At 42.2% G+C, this 24,223-nt stretch overlaps 1 protein-coding gene across 3 annotated transcripts in view; it reads right to left on the bottom strand.

The window, feature by feature from the left end:
- The window catches only part of LOC127620291 (RNA-binding motif, single-stranded-interacting protein 3-like), a 100,875-nt gene that overhangs the window by 34,545 nt on the left and 42,107 nt on the right, over positions 1-24,223 (bottom strand). Inside the window, exon 1 of one of the 3 annotated variants that reach the window (XM_052093480.1) lies at positions 2,966-3,419. The exons of the other annotated variants lie outside the window; for them this stretch is intronic. The gene's annotated coding sequence lies outside the window, so the exon portion shown is untranslated. Of the gene's footprint in view, positions 1-2,965; positions 3,420-24,223 lie in introns of those variants that run through there. 3 annotated transcript variants of the gene reach the window in all.

Genomic DNA, 24,223 nt, shown 5'->3' with positions numbered 1-24,223 from the left:
GAAATGTCCAGCAGGGGGCGCCAAAAGAGAGCAAAAGGGTGTTGAAATCAGACAAGGTTTTTAGGTGAATATTAGATGGAAGTTTTAATGAGTAAATCACACCTGTGGAGCTGAATAAAACGGGCAGTTGTTGCAGCGCCCCCTAGTGTTCATTTCACCAGGAAACTGCGGCGAAATACGGCGTGTAAAACTCAGTTGGCAAAACTGTTCATTCTATGAGGCTTGGTTTAGTCCACTCAATGAAAGTGAATGGTGACTGAGGCTGTCAATGTAATTTTGAAGTTTCTTTAAAGTCATCATTTAATTTTAAATAATTGAAATAAAGGACACAAAAGGCACCCGTTAAGAAGAATTACCTCCAGACAGAAACAGGATGTGACAGATAAATTGAGATGTTTTGAGTCTGTTTACTGGAATGTTCCACATTGGGACAAACAGGAACTGATGGACAAACACAATAAAACAAGCAATTAAATATCTGACACATCCCGTGTGACTCACATGCGATAGATGTGTGGTTGTGTGTGTGTGTGAGTGTGTGTGTGTGAGTATGTGTGTGAGTGTGTGTGTGTGTGAGTTTGTATGTGTGTGTTGTGTGTGTGTGCCTGTGAGTGTGTGTGTGTCTGTGAGTGTGTGTGAGTGTGTGAGTGTCTGTGAGTGTGTGTATGTGTGTGTTGTGTGTGTGTAGTGTGTGTGTCTGTGAGTGTGTGTGTGTGTGTGTGTGTGAGTGTGTATATGTGTGTGTGTGTGTATGTGTTGTGTCTGTGAGTGTGTGTGAGTGTGTGTGTGTGTGTGTGTGTGAGTGTGTGTGTGTGTGAGTGTGTGTGTGTGTGTTTGTGTGTGTGAGTGTGTGTGTGTGTGTGAGTGTGTCTGTGAGTGTGTGTGTGAGTGTGTGACTGTGAGTGTGTGTATGTGTGTGGTGTGTGTGAGTGAGTGTGTATGTGTGTGTTGTGTGTGTGTGAGTGTGTATGTGTGTGTGTGTTGTGTCTGTGAGTGTGTGAGTGTGTATGTGTGTGTGTGAGAGAGAGAGAGAGAGTTTGTATCTTGGCCTTCCACGGCTCCGCCTCCGCCGTCTCCCAGGCCTCCTGACCCAGTCCCCGTCCTGTGGCCGCCTCCCAGGCCGCCTGACAGTCCTTGTCCTGTGGCCTCCTCCCAGGCCTCCTGACTCAGTCCCCATCCTGTGGCCGCCTCTCAAGCCTCCTGACCCTCTCTCGGCCCTGCGGCCACCTCCCAGGTCTCCTGACCCGGTCCCCGTCCTGCGGTAGTCGTCCAGGCCTCCAGACCTGGTCCCCACCTTGAGGTCATCCCCTTGGTCTCCAGGCTGTCCCCCAGATCTGCTCTGGTCTACTTGGTCTCCTAGCCGTCCGCCTGACCTGCTCTGGTCTCCCTGGTCCCCGGCTCCATCTTGGCCCAGCCTCCCTGTCTTTGTCCTGTACCCCTCATCCCCTTGCCTCTAGTGCCCCCTTGAACTGCCTGTTTTCCATTTTTTCCCCAAACCCCATGGACAATTTTAAGTTTTTTGTCTGTTTTTGGGAGGCGTCTAGAATCCGCTCCATAGAGGGAGGGGCTATGTAACGATTCACTTTTGTCTGCCCTGTGATTTGCCTCTGTCATCTGTTCTCCATGGACTACGCTTCCCATCATCTCCTGCTCTGATCACCTCCAGCTGTTCCCCATTGTTCCTCACCTGTGTTTAATTTTCTCATTAGTCTTTGTGTATATAATGCCCTGATTTCTGTTCAGTCTTGGTCAGTTGTTGAATGTGTTTAGACCTACCGTGTTTTGCCCGTGCCCTTCGTGGATGTTTTCCCCTGTTTATGTTATTGTTTCCCATCGTGGATGTTTGAGTTGCTCCCGTGTCTACCCGTTATTTGTACTTGTTTATCATTTCATTAAAAATCCTTAGCTGCAACTAGATCCAGCTCTCTTGACTTCCTTCAATCGTTACACTGTGAGTCTCCGCGGTGTCATGCACAACGAGTCACGTGATAAGATGCGCGGATTGACGGTCTCAGAAGCGGAGGCAACTGAGACTCGTCCTCCACCACCCGGATTGAGGCGAGTAACCATGCCACCACGAGGACCTACTAAGTAGTGAGAATTGGGCGTTCCAAAATTGGGAGAAAAATAAAAAAAATAACCAGCTGAAAATACATCTGTTCTGCGAGCACTTAACCAATCCACATTAATTGCAAGAATACTTCTGTCTCTTTCTTCTGCACTGGCACCTATACTGCTCCAGCCGCCTTGAGAGCTTGGCACTACATCACTGTAGATGTTGTTGAACTTTGTATGACAAATCGCTTGCTATGTTTCTCATTTGTAAGTCGCATTAGATAAAATCATCTGCTACATGACTAAATGTAAATGCTCGCTTCGATGAGCAAATGCAGTGTTAACCATATCTTAGTTACTAAACTACACTCTGTAGTGCTTCCAACCAGGGTGTTTTAGCATTCACTTTCATTCAGTACATAAAGAAATAAGAGATTTATTTGAGTTACACTGACATGTCTAATTTTGTTGGGTTTACCTAATTCAACTAGGTTCTTTCTACACAAAGTGGTTGTGTTGAGATTACACTGTCATTTTAAATTGAGAAAACTCATTTCAAACATGTGGAACACCTATCCACGATTGAATCAAGTTTACTTTGACTTTAAAGTGCAAGGGGTGTTCACGTTCAAATGCGTTTGAATGGAGCGAGAAGTGAAGTATGTCCGTGGCTTTACTTCAGTTTTGGTTTGTTGATTATTACACATTAAATCAAAAGCTTCAAAGCAAATTGGGAAATCTGTATCGATATCCAACCCTAACAACAACCTTATAATCTGATCTCCAAAAAACACACGCACAACTGTCAACTCATCGCATCAGTGTCAAGGCCAATCAATCAATCACCGGAGAGAGAGAGAGAGAGTGAGAGAGATGATAAAGCGTTGGCATGAGCAGGTCGGGTCAGTACCTTACTGTATGTGTATGGCGGGTAATAACAGGTGTAATGCGGGTACATCGGGTGCTGCTCCAGTGTCTTTCCCATGAAGATCAAGTCTAGAGTCCGGAGAACACGAGGGATGAAAGATGGAGAGATGGTGCTGTCCTCCGATGGAAAAATCCAGAGATATTCCAACACGATAATCCAGTACAGAGAGAGAGAGAGAGAGAGAGAGAGAGAGAGAGAGAGAGAGAGAGAGAAGGCGTCCGTCCTTTATACGTTCACTTGGGAAAGAATGGAAGAATGAAGCGATGGAAGAGGAAGAGAGAGTGAAAGATGAGAGAGAAGGGGAGGTGGCACAAACGTCTCTGACAGATTGACAGAGAGAGATAGAGAGAGAGAGAGAGAGAGCGAGCATGTGCTCTGTCTGTCGTCGTCGGAGAGAAGGGAGTAAAATACACAGACAGTGTCTGTGATCTGTGTGTTTCCTGCTGGGATAAAAATCTGTTTGCCTCTCTCTGTGACAGGGCGGTTTGAGGGGCTCGTCTCAACAGAATTTATGTGACTCCTCCTTCACTAAATGTAGGAGGGACTTCTGAAGAGAGAGAGAGAGAGAGAGAGAGAGAGAGAGAGAGAGAATGCGTCTATGAGGGTTTAATCCCTTAGCTGGTAAATGAAACTACAAGATGCAATATATGTTCCTGTAGCTCAATTGGTAGAGCATGGTGCTAGCAACAGCAAGGACAGGTGTTTGATTCCCAGTGAACATGCAAACTGATAATGTATACTTTGAATGCAATGTAAGTCGCTTTATATAAAAGTGCCTTCCAAGTGCATAAATCTAAATATGCAGAATTGGTATAGATCACAATATGAACACATTGGACTCATGTGCGCATACGGCGACCACACACAGACACGGGCTGTCCACGTACCTAGAAAGCCTGTGCTGCATGTGGACACTCCGCGAGTACCATGCTTTTGATGAAATATATTTCCCGTGCACGGTGTGCGAGATGTAGAATCACGTGGAAATCTGTTGCTGAGACTTAAAAGAGAAAACTGACCCCAGAAGAAGAGACAGTGTGGTTTACCTCTTATGTCAAATTCTGGGATTCCCCCGGTGTATTAGCGCATATACGGGACAGTTGACATTTTACATTGCCATGTATAAAATGTGTATGTGGTATTCCCACTTTACTCCCAGACATGTTGGATTCTTCCTCTTTGTTGACTTGTTGTTGGGCTCCATCCTGTGATGATTGCTATCCGGTCTGTTCACGCACATGCGGACTCTTCAAAAACCTGTCACAAAAAATATAAGCTTCACATTTCTGCCTTTAAACCCTCCAAAAATTGGCTCCATTCACCTCCATTGTAAGTGTCACACTGAAACGTACATTTTAGTTTTTTGTTATATAAAAGGAGGGACGAGTCGAAATATATTTTTGTGGTAATCAACATTATGCCGCAAATGCTGTCGATTGAGCTCAACTTGCATTGAACCCGGAACATTCCTTTAATGCATCAGAGCAGATATTCTCTATGGATACAAGTGCAGCTATTTACTCGAATGTGGAGAGACCAACATCTCTAAAATCAAATCATCAATGTGACAACAATCTTTTATAAACTGTTCTTCTTTACCTCAGATCATGCTATAAAGCACTATTGTTCAGGTTGGCGCAACTAATGCACATATGCATTTTGATTTGTGATCAAAAAGGTGATTGGCTCTGTTAACCCTGATAGCACCCGTACATCACCGATGTGTGTTTACATCATTGTTTACTCATCTGCAATATGTCTATTAGACGTATGTCTCGGATGTCAGTAAAACATTCAGTAGATGTCTTTGAGACGTTTATGATTTGCAACATTTGTAAATCTGATATTTTTAAGATGTTTAGCAGATGTTAATTAGATTGTGACGCTTTCCAGATGGAAAGATCTAAACCAGACATCTCAGAGATGCACGTGTGCTGTCTGGACTGAACTAGAGACCGACAGAGACATAAATGTGTGGAGCTTTGAGATCTTACAGAGAGAAAACACAAACCACAGATGTACTACTACACATTGTTTTGTCAGATTCAGTCAGACATGACAGTGAAAACAGAGGAGAAGTGATGAAATAGAGCAGAACCGATCTCTCTGTTCACTGCGGTTCAACAGAACTGAACACTCACTGTTTAGATAAAAAAATAAATGATAATAATTGTGAATAAAATAAAATAGTTGCATTTTTGCACCATTTTTACAGAGTACATCCCCCCCAAAATGCATAAGAATCATCGCTCTGGAGGAGAAAATAATAATAAAAATAATAATATATATATATATTATCAATATCAATTATTGGGTCTCTGAGGGTGAAACCATCATTCATTTACCAGAACGCATTTTCTCCAGCAGATTTTCCTTCATTCTGGAAGTGTGCTCGAGTTCTGTTGATGGAAGTAATCAGATCCTCATCAAAAATTCATACGGTAAAATGGCATAATGGTCTCTGATATGAAATCTGCAATTACTCTTTTACTCATATTACAGCAAATGACTGTCAACCCAATTCACATGTGCACACACACATAAGCAGAGCTATTTTCTGCTGTTGTGTTTTCGGGACGATAATAGTTGTTGATCAAGTCATCCAGCAAGACAGTCGCTTAATGTTCCTTGTGTTTTGCTCAAATCACATTGTCAAGCTCTCTATAAAATGAATATATTTACATTTATGCATTTGGCAGACGCTTTTATCCAAAGCGACTTACAGTGCACTTATTACAGGGACAATCCCCCCAGAGCAACCTGGAGTTAAGTGCCTTACTCAAGGACACAATGGTGGTGGCTGTGGGGATCGAACCAGCAACCTTCTGATTAACAGCCCTGTGCTTTAGCCACTATGCCACCACCACTCACTATGCCATTGTAACACAGTTAAGGATGGGCAAGGAGGAGGCAAGAACCGGCTTGTCAATATAAATAATATTTAATTAAACTCAAAACCAAAACACAAAAACATAAACACACACGACGGACATGTCCGTAATTCTCTCTCTCTCGAACCATCGTCACCGGCCGCCTTTATCCCTCGCGCGCCTCATCAGGCCGATTGGGGACCGGGCGCGTGATATTCCGACCCGGCCCCTGTATCTTGCGTCCCGTGTGGTCATCCCCGCCTTCCTCGCCCTGGGAGGAGACAGGAGGGGAAGACAACAAAAAAAATTACAAAATAGGCGAGGGAAAAGGCCAATATGGTGCGAAAGAGAGAGAGAGGAGAGAGAGAAAAAGCTCACTCACCGGTTCTCTGATGTACCGTTGCGTTTTCCTCAAACACTCCTCCACACTCAGGTGGACGACAGCAGCTCCAACCCCGGGCAAACCGGAGTCAAACCTTCGACCCCCAGCAGGCAGAACGCCCCTCCGCTTTTCTGGCAGCAAATGGGGACACTCCTCCGCCCCTGGCAGCAGACCTACCGCTCCGGGCTGTCGGGGAGTTTCTTCCCTCCTACCCTCGCGGACGGCGGTCTAACCTCGACCCCTCCACGTCTCTGGGGATGGCAGGGCACTCCTCCACCCCCGGCAGCGGCTCCCTCGCTCCAGGTGGTCGGGGTATCCAGTCCCCACTTGCCCCGCGGACGGTGGCCATTCCCCGCATCCGGGCGGTCGGGCTACTCCGTGTAATCGACTCATCGAGTTCTCGTGCTGCACCAGGCTAGTCGACTTTTAAATCACTACTCCAATATTGCAAATATTCCTCTGCGCATTTACCTGTCGTGAGCAGCGCTGAATTATACTGTCCTTTCCCATTGCATCTCAAATCCTCCAGAGTCCACTGGAGGGCACTGTGGATGTTTGTTGTTAAGGTGTTGCTTGAGAGAAGATGATATGTTGCCATCTTTGCTCTTGAAAGCAACGCCAACGCTGCATCCGAAACCACGCACTGTCACTGTATGTACTGTATTTGATGAGCAAAACAGTCCGTTCTTTTAGGTATCCATGTGAGTTATATGATGTGGCAGGACGGAGGGCCAGGTCGTGATTCTGCACACCCAGCCCCTAATCATGCTAATTAGCTCCCGAGAGGGATAAAGGCCGACCGAAGACGGCAGTGCGACAGGGAGAGAGATTTACGGGCAGCAGTCCGACACCAAATTTTCTTTTTTTAAATATTATTTGTACTCTCAAGCCGGTTCTCGCCTCCTCCTTTCCAATAATCCTTTTACACTGGTGCCGAAATCCGGGAAGGAGGAGGGATGCGGCGTAGTGGGGTTCTTGCCTTTACCATCCACCCCAAAGGAGCAGCCGCAGACATCCGCCGGAGGACAGAGGAGACAGGCCGCCTGGAAGCAGAGCAACGGCTGCCGACCGCGAGGGGAATAACCGCCTGGAGCGGTTACCGCTACCAGGGGCGGGGGAGAAACCTATGTCAACCATAAATGCGGCAGGGAGTTCCGTCCACCAGGGGTCAGAGGACTGCCTCCGATCTGCCCGGGTGGCGCGGCTGTCGCCCATTAGAGGGCGGAGGAGTGGCCAAGGGCCAAGCTACGGCGTAACGGAGAACCGGCGAGATATTTACTATCCTCTCTCTCTCTCTCACTGCCGCTCCGTGTTGCCTTTTCACTCTCTTTTTTTAAATGTTTTGTTAATTTGGTACGATCGCTGTTATGGCGTGTAGGTGACACATTTTTTTTTGTTTCCCTCCCCTTGTCCCCTCCCTCATCCAGGGCAGAAGGCATGGCCCTCCTCAGGGAAAGGGTGGGGGGGGGTGTACGTCATGCCAGGGGCTCCCCGGCCTGAGAGAACGAGGGAGGAATGTGGCAGGGCGCAGGGCGGGGCCGGGTGTGTGGAATCACGACCCAGCCCCGCTTTCCACCATGCCACATTCAGGTAATCAGGCTAATTAGCCCTTGAGAGGGATAAAGGCCGACCAAAGGCGGCAGTGCGACAGGGAGAGAGAGAGTTACGAACAGCTGTCCGACACCTGTGTGTGTTTGTCTTTTTGTTTAAGTTTCTTATTAAAATATTATTTATATTCTCAAGCCAGTCATGCAAACCAACGACAGAGGATCTGCTTTTAAGTTGGAAAGAAAATGTGAAGCGGTACAAGAAACTCTGAAGCTAATCAGCGCAGAGCACATGTGGCAGGGCGGAGGGCGGAGCCAGGTCCTGATCATACACCCGATCCCTTATCAGGCTAATCAAGCCTCCGAGAGGGATAAAGGTCGACTGTGGAGGATTGTGCGGGAGAGAGACATGTCCGTCGTGTGTGTGTTTGTCTTTGGTTTAAGTTTGAAATTAAACTATTATTTATGTTGGAAAGCCGGTTCTCACCTCCTCCTTTCCCTTGAACTACTTTACACTGGTGCTGAAATCCAGGAAGGAAGAGGGATACGCCGTAGTAGAGTTCACACCACTACCGTCCACCCCAACGGAGCAGCCGCGGCCATCTGCCGGGGGACGAGAAGCCCGGCTGCCTGGAAGAGGACGACGGCCGCCGACCGTGAGGGGAGAAGGGGCTCCTAACTGACCGCTGAAACGCGGCAGGGTCTGAGTCCGCCGACCGTGAGCGGGGAGGGGCTCGCTGCCGACTGCCTGGAGCGAGAGAACCGCTGCCAGGGGCGGGGGAGACCTCTTCTGTTCCCCGAGAACGCGGCGGGGCTGGAGGACTGCCTCCGATCCGCCCGGAGAGGTGCGGCTGTCATCCGTTAGAGGGTGGAGGAGTGGCCGAGGAACAAGCTGCGGCGTATCGGAGAAGTGGCAAGTATAATGGTTTTATATTAATGCAAATTGTACATTTTATTTAACCAAATATACATATTACATTTTAATTTACGAGTAATCCTTCACTTGTTTTCTGTTGGTTTGAATAACCAACTTAAAAGTTACTACAAAATGCCCATTTCTTAAATAAATGCCAATCTGTCCCTCATTTAACATCTCTTTCAGCAGTCCGTCTCATCTTCGTGTCCATTTCTGTCTCTCCAGATGGTGCATTATTTGCTGGAAGGTGAACTGTCTTGTGGGAAATGGTGCATGGTGTGTCATCCCTCTATCAATCTTAATAAACGAGTGTGCCAGAGGTTCTGGATGATTGAGCCACTCATAACACTGAGGTTCATGTTACACAAACACACACAAATCAAGAATAATGCCATCCAAACTCTCCACAGGGGTTTAAAAACACACTTACTGATAATCACAAAATACTTATTAACACCATCACTGTGTTCATGTATACTGTGTGAATGTGTTTGTGCTGAACGAAGTATATTGTGGATGATGTATAATGTTGTTTGTCTTACAAACAGCTGAACATTTAAAGCTGATGTGTGTAATTTCTGCACCACTTGCACCATCGAACGGAACTGCAAAAATAAACATAATTTTCAAATAGCTTTCCCAACAATTCCCAATTGGTAGCCTATGCTGTGCCCATATAAATGGCGCAATATTTTTATAGCACCAGACAGACAGTGTTTACAGTTTGAGGAAATGAACCTACAAATGGCTTTTTAGCTGTCTCTGCATATTTAGCTGGAATGGGAGAAAGTATTTTATTTGATTATCAAAAAAGTTTCATACACAGATTTAATGGGGACTTAATTTCATGCCTCACTGTCATCTAACGCTGACTATCACACCTGGAGTCACAAGATTGAATCCTGTGCTGAGTGACTCCAGCCGGGTCTCCTTAGCAACTAAATTGTCCCGGTTGCTAGGGAGGGTAGAGTCTCTGCGGTAACGCGCTCAACAAGTCACATGATAAGATGCACGGATTGACGGTCTCAGAAGCGAACGCAACTGAGACTTGTCCTCCAACACCCGGATTGATGTGAGTAACCGCGCCACCACAAGGACCTACTAAGTAGTGGGAATTGGGCGTTCCAAATTGGGAGAAAAGGGGATAAAAAAAAGTCATCAACACCACTTTAACATTCCCCAACAATTTTTGCAAGTTAAAATCCTCTACTGACACAAACAAACCGTTTTCAATTATCAGCTGTGAAAATAAAAAGTTACCAAAATGAATAAACGTACATTTTACATTTATGCATTTGGCAGATGCTTTTATCCAAAGCCACTTACAGTGCACTTATTACAGGGACAATCCCCCCAGAGCAACCTGGAGTTAAGTGCCTTACTCAAGGACACAATGGTGGTGGCTGTGGGGATCGAACCAGCTACCTTCTGATTACCAGATTACCAGTTATGTGCTTTAGACCACTACACGACCACTACATCTTCTCAATTCTTCCGTACTCTATAAATGAATATTGCTCATAAACAAGGAAACTCAATTTTCTTTTGACCCTGTTGCATTACCTTTCATAAACAACTCGCAAAATGGTTAATCCCAATTAATCTCCAACCTATCCATCCAGGACAACGAAATGAGACCGTCTCAAATCATGGTATGTTAAGAATCATCATGTGAACATCCAAAAGTGATTGGGTGTTTTATTATTTTCATTGAATTTCACTAATATTACGTACAAGCAAGTGTGGTACGGAAGATGAGTTTGAAAAGGTCCTTTCGACATTTTCTGTTGTATAAAAAACAGCAAGAAAAATGTACATGTTGTCGACTAATTGCATAGAATTGGTCACATTTTTTGGAACATTTGTAGTCATAACTTGAATGTCTGTTAACTTGAAAAGTCTTAATTCATTCCACGAGATGGCAGAAACTACTAGAATTGTTTCGCCTCTATCACACAATATACAGATGTGAACTGTAGGGGGCGCTCTAACACATTTTAGGCCTCACAGATGTGCTCGTCCATTGACATTCAGTCTGATTTTCTATTCAAGCAACACCCTCATTATTTCATTGAATATCTCAGCCTCTGAGTGGACTACAAGCTCAATGTAGCTGAGATCCTCCCCTATGTGATGATATAGACATATCATATGATTCATATGCACTTCCTTCTGGATGGCATATTTTGTTCTGGACATCTAAAATATAACATTGGATTATTCAGCCAAGCAAGGTCACAGACAAATAAACAGTGGCTCATTTTCTAGGGAACTTCCCAAGATAAAAGCAGATATAAAGTTTTATGCTATTTGGGGCTTACATCAGCCGTTATCATCACATAAATGAGACGTTTGTATTGGACGACTTATAGAAATCATACATTACCTTGTGATGCTATCAAAGATCTTTCGATCTGTGGTATTACTGCATTAAAATAAACTATACAGTCACTCTCCTGAGAATGAGAGCTTTCATTTGATATATGACTTCGATGTGAAAGTATTTTATATTCGTATAAATATTTCTACCCTAGGAGCTAATTTGCGACGCGAATGTTTTGCGATGCCTTATTTCGTTATTTTAAGAAACAAATGCAGAAGTGATGGTAATCTTTGCAAAGTTCAGATTCTAAGCTTTCAAATGATACCTCATATGAATGACTTACATATACGGGGACTATTTGGACTCTAGAGGGCGCTAATTTGCGACGTGAATGTTTTAAGGGCGCTAATTTGCGACGTGAATGTTTTAAGTCCTTATTTCCTTATTATAAATATCAAATGCAGAAGTGATGGTCATCTTTGCAAAGTTCAGAGTCTAAGCTTTCAAATGATACCTCATATGACCGACTTACGTATACGGGGACTTTAACATTTAAAGCGCAACTTTTTTCGCGATATAGCGCCCCCCTTTGGACCCGTCATCGGGTCCATGGAGTTTGAGGGTAAATGTATGAATGCAATTTAGCTAGATGCTAACACATATTGTACATGCAACACAAAACACTACAGGATCTCATAAGATGTTTAGCAGATGTTAATTAGATTGTGGTGCTTTCCAGATGAAAAGATCTAAAACAGACGTCTCAGAGACGTACGTGTGCTGTCTGGGTACTTTCCCATCATCAATGAAGTACATTTAATTTTACAGCATAGTAGAAGTATGTGAATAGGGATGCGACCCTGTGATTCTGTCCACATATAATTCGGTTATTTTTGTCATCTTGTTTTGAAACTGCACACCACATTTGAGGAGACAAATGCATCCCATAATGCAGTGAAATGCATCAGTTGCTATGGTGATTACCCAAACACCCGAGGTGCTGTATCTTGAGCTCAGCTGGATCTCATCTCTCAGTTTCCTCTCTTTGCTCAGTGTGTTTCTATCTATCTAAAGATGGTGTGGTGAAAGTGAGCTGTATTTTCAATGGCCATTTTAACTGTTGTCTTCGTTAAACTGGCAAACCGTGAAATGGCCAATCAGAATCTATCCCTCCTCATCATTGCAGTAGCCAGTCACTGTGACGACAGGACGTCTGTGGTACATAGAATCTGACAGACTGACCCAGAAACACCTCTGCAGGTGGTGCAGAACAGAGATTCACAACCAATGGAGCACTTTGACATTTACAGTAATCATGTGCATGAATTGTAGATATCTACTATTGAATTTTCACTAGTTAAAATGGAAATTCTTGAGCATCAGTAATAAAATTACTTCTACTAGAGAAAATGCAACCCAAAAATTAAACTAGTGAAAAAACAATCAATTATTGATATCTGTAACAGCATTTTGATTAGTAGAATTTCACGTCGTTCACTCCTGTTAAAAATGCAATTACAGGGGGGTCTCGGTAGCTTCAGCGAGTATTGCCGCTGACTATCACCGCTAGAGTCGTGAGTTTGAATCCAGGGTGTACTGAGTGACTCCAGCCAGGTCTCCTAAGCAACCAAATTGGCCCGGTTGCTAGGGAGGGTAGAGTCACATGGGGTAACCTCCTCGTGGTGGTGATTAGTGGTTCTCGCTCTCAGTGGGGCGTGTGGTGAGTTGAGCGTGGATGCCGCGGAGTGTAGCGTGAAGCCTCCACACGTGCTACGTCTCCGCGGTAACGCGCTCAACAAGTCACATGATAAGATGCGCGGATTGATGGTCTCAGACGCGGAGGCAACTGAGATTTGTCCTCCGCCACCCGGATTGAGGCGAGTCACTACGCCACCACGAGGACTTAAGGTGCATTTACATACAACGCGAAGCGAGCGTTTCGTGCGACGCGATTACACACACAGTCAATGCAAAGATGCGAATAGATGCGACCAGGCGGCACCAATGAAGCAAATGGTGCAACTTGAACACGCGCAATCGCTTCATTTGCGTATTTGCGCGAATTTAAATTTTTCAACTCGAGCGAAAAATGTCACTGATGTACTGACGCAGTAGCAGAAGAAATCGGGAAAAAATGGATGAAACGATTGTTGTAGCGGTGTGTGTGGGCACACGGAATTGTATGACACAACGTCATACATGTACAGAGACCGGACGACCTGGTAAGTTCTGAAAATACGCGCGACTACTTGATTCCTGCTATTGGTTGTACTTTACTATGAACCACGTCGTAGAAGCCCCTCCTCCTGTCCTTTTCGGGAAGAGAAGGGGGAATACTCGCGGGTTCACAGGTTCGCATTACTCCCGCGAACGTCTAGGTTCCCCGATGGAGGGAACGAGACGTTGTGTCGGAGAAGCGCCACCCCTAACCCCCCCCAGTCCCAGAACTACACATCTTTATAAAGACGCGTCCTTAAAAGGACATTCAATGCTCGCTGTATTTGCTGTTTTAGAGGAAATTATTCTTTTAAATAAAATCACTCTTTTAAGAAAACTCTTTCGAGTTTTATCTGCGCTGTCGACGCACCCAGGGGCAACAAAGCACAGCCGTGCACAGGAAAGGAGAAAGCCGCTGTTATGCGCCGTCAAATCCAACAGCATGCAGATCGTCAGAGGAATACAAGGGAACTTGCCGTGTGTGTAACTCGCAGCAGACTGCATACACGACTATCGGCTCCGAATAAATTTTCTGAATGAGCTCTAGTATTTGCCTCGCCTTTATACCCGTATGTCCGGGGGCGGGGGATGCAAATACTAGCTGCCAACTTCTCATTGGCTTTTTTTCATAGATCAGAGGTCTATTCCTGATATCAACAATTACATTTCAACTAGTGAAAATGATCATATTTGATATCAGTAATTTGGTTTTCAGTATATCAGTACATATCTATAATGTCATTGCAACTAGCAAGAAATAGCGCTGAAGCGGTAAATCAACATTGTCCCTCGTGCGTGTTTGCGGCAGCTGTATTATAACATGATGGCATATATAAATGCAAGTTTATTTTTTCTTTACCACACTAGCAGAAGTGTAAACTAGCGAAAGGAATGCACTTACTGTATATAAAATACACTTAATCAAGATGCATCCTCTGAAAGCGAGTCTAAATATCTTATATGTTGCTTCTCAAGTTAATGTTTCTTGTTTTGAGGATTTTGACATTTTATATGGAAAACAAGAGAAAAGCACTTGATAACAAAAGGACGTTTTGCTGTTAATTTGATTAAATTTTATTCAATTAATATCATTTAAAGGTGTTTTTAAAAGAGGATTTCGTCCTCTTTATTGTTTGTAAGCACGTTTAATACAACCGTTTGAGTCGAGGCACAAGCTGAATAAACGGTTAAGAACTAACGATTAATCGTTGCAATAATCGCCGAATAGTTCATTTGAAAGCTTAGAATCTGAACTTTGCAAAGATGACCATCACTTCTGCATTTGTTACTTAAAATAACGAAATAAGGCCTTAAAACATTCGCGTCGCAAATTAGCGCCCTCTAGAGGTAATGGGGAAGAAATATTTATAAGAATATAAAATACTTTCACATCGCACATAAATGGACAAGTCATATATCAAATGAAAGCTCTCATTCTCAGGAGAGTGACTGTATAGTTTATTTTAATGCACTAATACCACAGATCGAAAGATCTTTGATGGCATCACAACAATAATAATCGTTCTAATAATTGATTAATCGATTATAAAATAATTTAGTTGCAGCCCTCGTGAGAAAGCATCAAGACATCTCTAATTACTCTTCAATTAACTGATTTCTGAAACGCCAAATCTAACATTTACTGACATCAAAAATTTAATTATTGTTATTCAAATATTGATACCAAGAATGAATATTTGTTCTAGTAAAATTATGATTATTGCTATCAGGAGTTATCATTTTTACTAATAAGTATTATATAGCTGATATGCGTATTTGGACTTTTAACTAGCATTTTGAAGAGGAGCAAGGGCGTAGATTGGCTTGAACATTGGGGGGGTTGTCCTACACCCATCCACCCAGAATCTGCACCCCTGAACAGGAGTAAATGCCAGATTATTGTGAAAGTTTAAATTGTGAAACGTAAAATAAAACCACAACAATGGGCTCCATTTGCAACACTGTGCATTATAATATGTTACACACATCATACACGTGCACTACATACATTTAGCGAACACTAGTCATTATCCAGCGGCGAACGAACACACACGTTTACATGAAAGCTTATTACATCGGGAATGAAACATTCCTGAGTTATTCCCGTTGGGTTTAAAGAGCCCAGACAGCATTAAAAAGTGAAAGATTCAATGTCTTTAATGTGTTCTTATGGGGCTTAATTCAACTACTATTTCTTCCTTATTATCTCTCTCTCGCTATCTCCATGTGTTTCTGTTTCTCTATTTTAATTGTAGTTGGACCCAGCTGCACGGTGATGTTGTGTTCAACAGTAGGGTTGGCTGGAAAGACCAGGGGTTTGGTTTTGGAGGGGTTGAGTTGCAGGTGATGTTCCTCCATCCAGGCTGAGATGTCTGCCAGACAGCGATTCGAGCGGTCACGGTGGTGTTGATGGGCTGGAAAGACAAGTAGAGTTGCGTGTCGTCAGCGTAGCCGTGGTAAGAGAAACCATGTGACTGAATGACGGGTCCCAGTGATGATGTGTATATAGAGAAGAGAAGTGGCCCAAGCACTGAGCCCTGCGGTACCCCAGTAAGTAGCTGATGTGGCTTGGACACCTCACCTCTCCAGGAGGTCAACCAGTCAAGCACGACTTAAATGTTCATCACACAAATCGAACATATTTCATTGTATGGAAAAGAGCAGCTTCTACAAATGATCTAATGTCATTATTTTTGATTGATCAGGTTTGTAATGAGGGAGACTGCACTTTCAGATTTTCTGCCAAAATAAAAGCTAACAAAAAAAACATTACTAAAAATAAATAAAAACCTCAAAATAATGATAATAACAATAATAATAATTGAGTGTTATATTGTAATAATAAACAAAATAATAATTCAGTATTATAATAATAATAAATAAAAAAGTGAGTAAAGTTGTAGTTTCACACCCTGTTTATTCACAACAGTAATAAAATGTCAAAAATATATGTAAGTTAAAAATGCTTTTTTATGACTGTATGTGTAGTTGTATGAAAATGATCAAATATTGTTCTTTTTGTTCATTCAGGCCACATCAAATGCACATTAAAAATGCATTGATTTCATTACGGTGACGTTTCTCATGCACAAGGAAACGGCATTTTTCTCCACCGACAACCGCAAGTTTCGAAAACGCTTCCCGCCCACTTTGGAAAATAACCAGATTGGCCTTATTTTATATGCAATGGAGAAAAGAATGTCACTTTGGGAATGACGTGAGGGTAAATGTTTTTTGGGGGGTGCACTATTGCTTTAAATCTTTAAAATATAATAATAATGTAAATATAAATAATTAATTCATTAAAATACATTAAATTAATGAATAAAATAAATACAAATAAATAAATACATTTAAAATAAAGCAAAAAATAAAATGTATTAAAATAGAATAAATCGCTGGCTTGTGGCAAAACAGCAGTTCAACATATACCACAAAAATTAGACAAGAACACTTCCTATTAAGACCAATGTTGTGTTAATGTTAGACTGGGCTGTTTCAAACTTCTGAGAAACAGCCTCGAGAGATTGGCAGCAGGAAACAAATGTGAGATAAACAAACTGTAAGACCAGGGGTGCCAGGTGTAGTGATGATGCGCGGTCTTAATGAGCTCTGTTTCTGTTGCCGTTCTGCACTAAAGTGCTGAAGCAGCTCACCGGCTCAGATTTCACCAGGACAGCAAATTCCAGCATTTCCTTTGTGTAGAACCGCACTGTATATCATGGGGAAATTGATGTCCACAAAGTCCTGGCACAGCAAACACTGATAGCTCACATCACGGACTACATAATTCATGTACGGAAGAACGATGGTAAAATTAGTCATCTTCCAAAACAAGTGGAGAAAGTCATGGAGCATCGGCTCCTACAGAGTGACGTCATTGTTCACATGAAACATTTGAGAACCAGACATATGTCATATTTCACTCAAATGTGCAAACCAGTCCAAAAACATCAAACCACTGAAACTTCAAGCAATTACACTACTAAAATAAAACTCTCGTTCAGCTACAAGCAGGGTTGGGAGGGTTACTTTTGAAATGTACGTTCATCCGCCGTGAAATTTACATCTCAAAATACTAAAAAAATTAATTAAATAAAAAAACTTGCTTTTGGTGCCACCTTGTGGACATTTCACCTCAACAACACTTCCAGCTTCGGCCACTGGGGGGCAACCTTTGTACTGACTGTTAAGGCGGTTGCACACTGGACGAGAAGTGCCAGGGCTAGGGCATGGCACAGGGATCAAACACGGTTTACGTCGATGAGGTTCACGTGGCAGACCGTATACACGTTACCAAGGTTTTTCCCTTCTTAAAGAATGAACAAGGCTTGAGTAAATAATATATGCCCATTGATAACGATTTGGGACGAATTCTATGGAAAATATTCGAGTTGCGCTCTGTGGGGTGGCAGGAATTTGAGCAGCCTCCGGAGTTGTAGGTGGGCGCCACCGACAGACACCGAGTGGCAGTGTTGGTGTGCGTACATTCATAGAAAACAATTGTTTTTAATTTAGGAACGTGCCATATCGTCTGCCAGATGCGTCCGTTGTGCGACCCCCTTTAAACACCTTGACTTGACTCGTACCAAATCCGACAGCTTTTAAGCTAAATCCATTAAAAGTGGCTGAGTCACTGAGTCACGTTCCTATATCTTTTCTAACTGATCTGAATAACGGTGTTCGCACAGCAGATGATTATAAAAAACATCTGGGAAAAAACCCCATTGACTTACATTGGGCCGGCAGGAAGCTTGTTAATTCAATCTGTCGAAAACTCAAATGTAAACAAACAAAAACAAGGTCTACCATATCAAAATCGATCCATCTGTCTGTCTTTCTGAAGGTCTACTTTCTGACTATCTTTTCAAAACTTTTAGGCAAACACTATTTTAATATGTAGTCTACAAAATACAATATCAGAGGGCAACCGGTGCATATTTTGGCTACACACGGATTGCTAGCATTAGCATTGTGAATGCAGAATGTAAACATAACAAATTACACATTATCGACGGCATAAGATATCTAAATCATCATTGACTGGTTAAAACAACTTGTTGATATGGGCAGACAGAATTAGCTTGTTCCTCCCCCGGACATACGGGTATAAAAGCCGAGAATAAGGTTTGGCCGCTTACAGTGGTTCGGTACAGCGTCATGGCCGGCAGGACACAACGACTCGTTCCCTCCATCAGGGAACGAAGGTTACAACAGTCTGTCGCTCACTCGACGTTGTGTTGAATGAAGCGGCACTAGAGGTCCCTATTCAATCACGCCATGCAATGAACCGTGTACGTGCACTGCTGGCGCAGTTGCGTGCCAAAGCAGTAGCCCGGTCGAGGGGCGCGGACTGCACTGGCGTGCAGAGAAGGGAGAAAGCCGCTGGTAATGCGCCGTAGGATCCAACAGCAATGCTCTTAGCTGCTGAACACACAACTGCTCAGCTCCGAAGAACAAATCTGAATGGACAGACGCACGATTCCCTCCGTTTATACCCGTATGTCCGCGGGAGGAACAGGCAAATTCTGTCTGCCCATTGCTCATTGGCCTTTTCTCAAGTTCAGAGGTAACCGAGGCCTTCAAGAAAGACCCCTAGTGTCGCTTCAGTCGACACAACGTCGAGTGAGCGACAGATGGGGAACAAATGACAGAACACTAGAAATAACTTCCAGTTAAAGCTACAGTACGTGGTCTGTTTGACCCTAAACTCACTGCTGTTTGTACTCACGGATGAGCTTTATGTACACACAGGAAGAGCGTGAGTGACCCATCACGTCTCTGAATGTAAATAATCTGAAGTGCTTGTATGATTTCACTTCCTGTATAAAGCCCAGACGGAAGACAACTGTGCTTACATCATAACATGAGTTTGTTTTGTGTACACATTTCACGTTTCTTTACATTGACTATCATCTTGTATTTTAAAAGGCCCTTAATTAAATGTGATTAAATCCAAAGTAAAGGCCAGTTTAGAAACAGACTGCACGATGTCCTCTATCAGACTAATGCAGACGCTTGTGTTTGACTGCTGAGGAACAGTACTGCCCCCTTATGGACATTTAAGGGAACACGGGCACCGGACAGGTAAAGCTCACCCAGCACAAAACAGCAAAACCAAACCCATATAACCAGTTATTGAAAGTCATTCATCTATTGAAGAAGAGTGCATTATTCTAGGCTGACGATGTTTAAAGACATTTTAAGAGCTGAAACGACTACATTAACTTCCTGCATTTTAAAATCGTCTTGTTTTCTGTCCCTGCTTAAGGTCACGAGCGCACGTTGTGTTTTGGATGCTGGTTTGCTAGTGTCTGTACCTGGCGAGAGGAGAATGAGAAATCAAAATGAAATAATAAAAAACAATCGATTGTGCCGTTTATAATGTAGGGGCTCGAGCACAGGACTGGGTTTGGGATTGTTTCGTTTATTTACAATTATCATGATTTTAGGATTATTCAGTCACATACATCGGTTTCACATTAACGCTGTGTGTGTCATATATGATACACAATGTCTGACGACTCTGTTTCACTCTCTGTTCAAGCTCATGACCCAAACAAACTATGGGATGTGAGTTTCACATGTTTATGGCTCCCTCTAGTGGTTGTTAGTGGAATAAAAGTGGGTTCAATGTTTATATCGATCTATTTAAAATTGTGGCAGACTGGTGTGCAAAGTGACCCTTATGTTGGGATAAATATATCAGGCTTTATGTTACAACAACATATTTGTCCATTAATTCTTTGTCAGAAAACCTAATTTATTCACGTAATACTGGAATACAATTTTTGTTTTTAAAAGACCCAAGTAAGTAGCCTTAAAGTCATATTAAATGTGTCCCTCACATGATTCATTTCTTCAGTTTTATATAATATTGTGATTTATGCTATAACGTTACACTAGTTAGCTATCGTTGAGCTGGCAATAGCATAAGCATGCTAAATGCTAAGTAGTAATTGCTACTTGAGTAAAGCACTATACAGCATGTTGTTTGTGTACACGTCCTCACCCTAAACAAAAGTGCCACTCTTCACACTGTAGTAACAGAACTGGTTCTAAATCCCAAAATAACAACATTAAACACTATTAACCACCCCCTTCAAACCCCCTGTCCATGTTGAATATACTTGAGTGGTTTACATTCACCCTATATAATGTAGGCCTAGTAGATGCACATTTTAGAGAATTAATCAAAAGTAAAGAAAACAAGTTTAGAAGAGGTGCATTCAAGTTATTGTTTTGTGTGAACTGCATTTATAACTTATTTTTGAACAATATGAGCATCACCAACAATTGTCTTGATCAGAAAAGACCAGACTGACCAGGATTGCAGTGAACAACACAGCTTTGCTATAACCCGTGAGAGGATCTAATGCAGCAGGCAGCCAAGAGACGGAGGCGGTTGTCACGGTTACCTGAAGAGCACTGGACCATCTGGCAACACACTGTAATTACATCAAATTCTACACTGTCAGCAAAGTGTGTTTGTGTATGTGTGTGTGTGTATGAGAGAGAAACACAAGATGTGTTCGTGTGTTTCATGCTAAACACTTTCAGAGGTCAGCAGAGACACACTTCCCAAAATGTTTAACCCTTTATGCTCTGAAGGTGTTTTTAAAGATTTCCTGATTCAGTGGCGTACCCAAAATTAAAGGCTTATAACTTGACAAACAAAAAGGAGTCAAGTGTATCATTGTAAAAACATTTGACATTTTAATAATATAGATTATGAAACATTCTGAGACTCTCAGCCTAATAAACTGCTTAAAATAATTGAGACGAAAATGTACTTTTTTTTCTTATTTAACATTCTGTATCTCTGTATATAAGTAAATAAAGTGGCTCTGGAATGCATTGATCCGACAAATCAATCAAAAGTTACAACATTACAAATATAATTGATCATAGTGTCCAAAAACATCTCCAAACAAATAAAAGATAATAATTGTACATAAGAACTAATTACACATGCAAACACAACAATGACTAAAGGTTTGCATAGCATGCAGACATGATTTTAGTCATGAGATTTCACAGAATGAGTTTCATTCTGTGTCATTTGAGTCATCATTGAGTCTGTGTCGTGTATTTGGCGCCATCTCCTGGTGGTCATATGTAACATTGTGCTTCATGTGGATTATCTACTGATCTATACATCTGATTATCTTGTGTGTGGACTCGATTGAAAGATAATCACCTCCTCTAAGTAATGATATGGGATATATTATGTTACGATTATGTTTCGTGAAGTTATAAGTGAAAACGCAGCATATAAACAACACCAACGTAATTGTCAAACACATATATTTAGCTGTTACTCTCTATATTTTTGTCTGTCTGTGAGTAAAACAAATAGTCTGGTTGTATTTGACTCTTCAAGAGTTTTCCAACAACACATGACACATGAATATTTGATCAGATTGATGTTTTTACTAATTACAATAATATGTGCAGTAAATGTTTTTTATTTTAAATAATCAAATCGGAACATTTCAAATTTATCTGCAGATTTTAAAGCACTTGTTCAGTTTTGGTCATAATATCTACATGCATTAGAAAGTAGATCTTCTAATCTTTCAAACGACACCTATATTGTGTTGATCAAGACTGTAATTGTTCATATTTTGACAACACAAGCGTGAGTGAACAGTGACTGGATTTTATAATTATACATTTGTTTAGCACTAAAAACATTGTAAGTTTCAATTGAAAAGATGCTCCAGAATATTTCTGTTGTTTTCTACAGGCAAAAAGTCAGACAGGTTTGGAACCACACGAGGGTGAGTAAATGATGATAGAAATTCTCTTTACACTCACATATTCGTGAGTCGTGAGACAGGACAGGATCCCAGCGCTAGTCTGATGACGAGTGTGTGTGTTCTCTGACATGATTGACAGGTTTGGAATCGTGTTTAAGGTCTCTCTGCCTCATTTCCATTCTCACATTCTTATAAGAGTGTCAAAAGTAATTAACACCAAACTTCCTCCTCAAATCTAATTAAAAACCCAAAAGCCCTGCAGATTTTACAGCTGTTATTAATGGTCCGGAGACCGCAGCCGCTAAAAATGACAGACAAGCCCAAAATACACTTGACTTTATGCGCTGTGTTACTCGTGATCATGTATTTTTAGAATAATTACCTTTTTAATTGTCTAAAAAAAAAAAAGGAATCCACGCCTCCATGATGGGACTGTTTTCCATTTAGAAAGTTAGCTCAAGCCTGCATATTAATTATCTAATTTGCATAAATCATGTCACTTCACTTTGACTCAATTAAACCCTTGATTGGTTGTTCGTTTGACTCGTCAAATGCTTAAATTATGATCTGTCCAAACAATAACAGCACTTGTATCCAGTGACGTGCGGTGATGTCTTAAAGAGGCTAGATATGAAAGCCAGATTACCTGATTTATTGTTTAAGCTAATAATATGTAATAACAGTGAACATTACGCACAAGCGCGGCATATCAAGAAATGTACAAATCAGGATGTATATCGTGTACTCTCTCTCTCTCTCTCTCTCTCACTCACACACACACACACACACACACACACACACACACACACACACACACACACACACACAAAGCGCGTAAACAGTGAACGTTATGCATTTATCAGATCCTTCAAAACCTCTCGGTTTTCCTTTACCTTTTCATTGTGGTAGGTTATATTCAGCTTCCTTTGCTCGTCAAGTGCAAGGTCGATCCGAGATTTTCCAAAGGTTTTCAGTGTAATTTGACACTGGATGTGAGCTGACGACTTTTCATGCTTGGTTAAAGCTGCGGGCAGGTTGTTCAAATCACAATATCCCGCTGAAGTCCAAACAGTCTGACTGGTTGAAAAAAGCAGGCAGGGATAGCAGTACAGCCGCTGATTGTTAGCACAGCCACATAGCCAATCTTTTCTTACATACCAATCAGTTTGAAATGATCGGATCATTTTTGGGCCCCATCTAAGGCTGGCGTAGACCTCCCTCTTGCAATTAACTCCTATTTGGAATTAAAATCGAGCTTGGAAAAATTTCCTAATTCCGTGATTACGGCCGGTGTTCTGTCATTTTGAATTTGGCGGGGATTAGGCATGTACGCTAGCTGTGGTGTAATGACGTTAGCTACGCAAATGTCCAGGAATATCTCGATTTTAATTGGTCCATGTCTGATACGTAACAGAGATGATTACGGGCATAACATATTTACGTCAAAAGGCACAGCAGATTTGTGCTTTTTGCCGTACATGTTAAAGAATACAGGATGGGTTTTCCGCTTGTCGTCTGCAACGAATGGACCGTAAAAGCGCTGCTTATTCTACCATTTGTTTTTAGTTGATTATGCATAACTGCTACATTTGTCATCATAACGTCTAAACAATTGGAATAACACACATATATAAATCACAAAAATAAAAAGTAAAAATCCAAATACAAGTTTATTATTTAATAAACATTTTATTTTTGAATTTTGGCAGGGTAGGCAGTGCCTAGTTTGCCTACCCAGACCGCACGTCAGTGCTTGTATCCAAACACACACACACACATTACTCTCACACACACACACACTCACACACACAAACACACACTCACACACATACACACACAAACACACACACACATACACTCACACACACACACACATACATACACACACACACACACATACACACTCACTCACACACACACACACATACACACACTCACTCATACACACACACTCTCACACACACATACACACACACACACTCACACACACACACACATACACACTCACACACACACACTCTCACACACACATACACACACACATACACACACAAACACTCACACACACACACACATACACACACACACACACATACACACACTCACTCACACACACACACACATACACACACTCACTCATACACACACAAACACACTCACACACACACTCTCACACACACATACACACACACATACACACTCACACACACACACTCTCACACA

The sequence above is a fragment of the Xyrauchen texanus genome, chromosome 26 (assembly GCF_025860055.1).
Source record: "Xyrauchen texanus isolate HMW12.3.18 chromosome 26, RBS_HiC_50CHRs, whole genome shotgun sequence".
NCBI classification, from domain to species: domain Eukaryota; kingdom Metazoa; phylum Chordata; class Actinopteri; order Cypriniformes; family Catostomidae; genus Xyrauchen; species Xyrauchen texanus.
The sequence above is the reverse complement of the archived record's forward strand: the minus strand, read 5'-3'. Positions and strand labels throughout refer to the sequence as shown.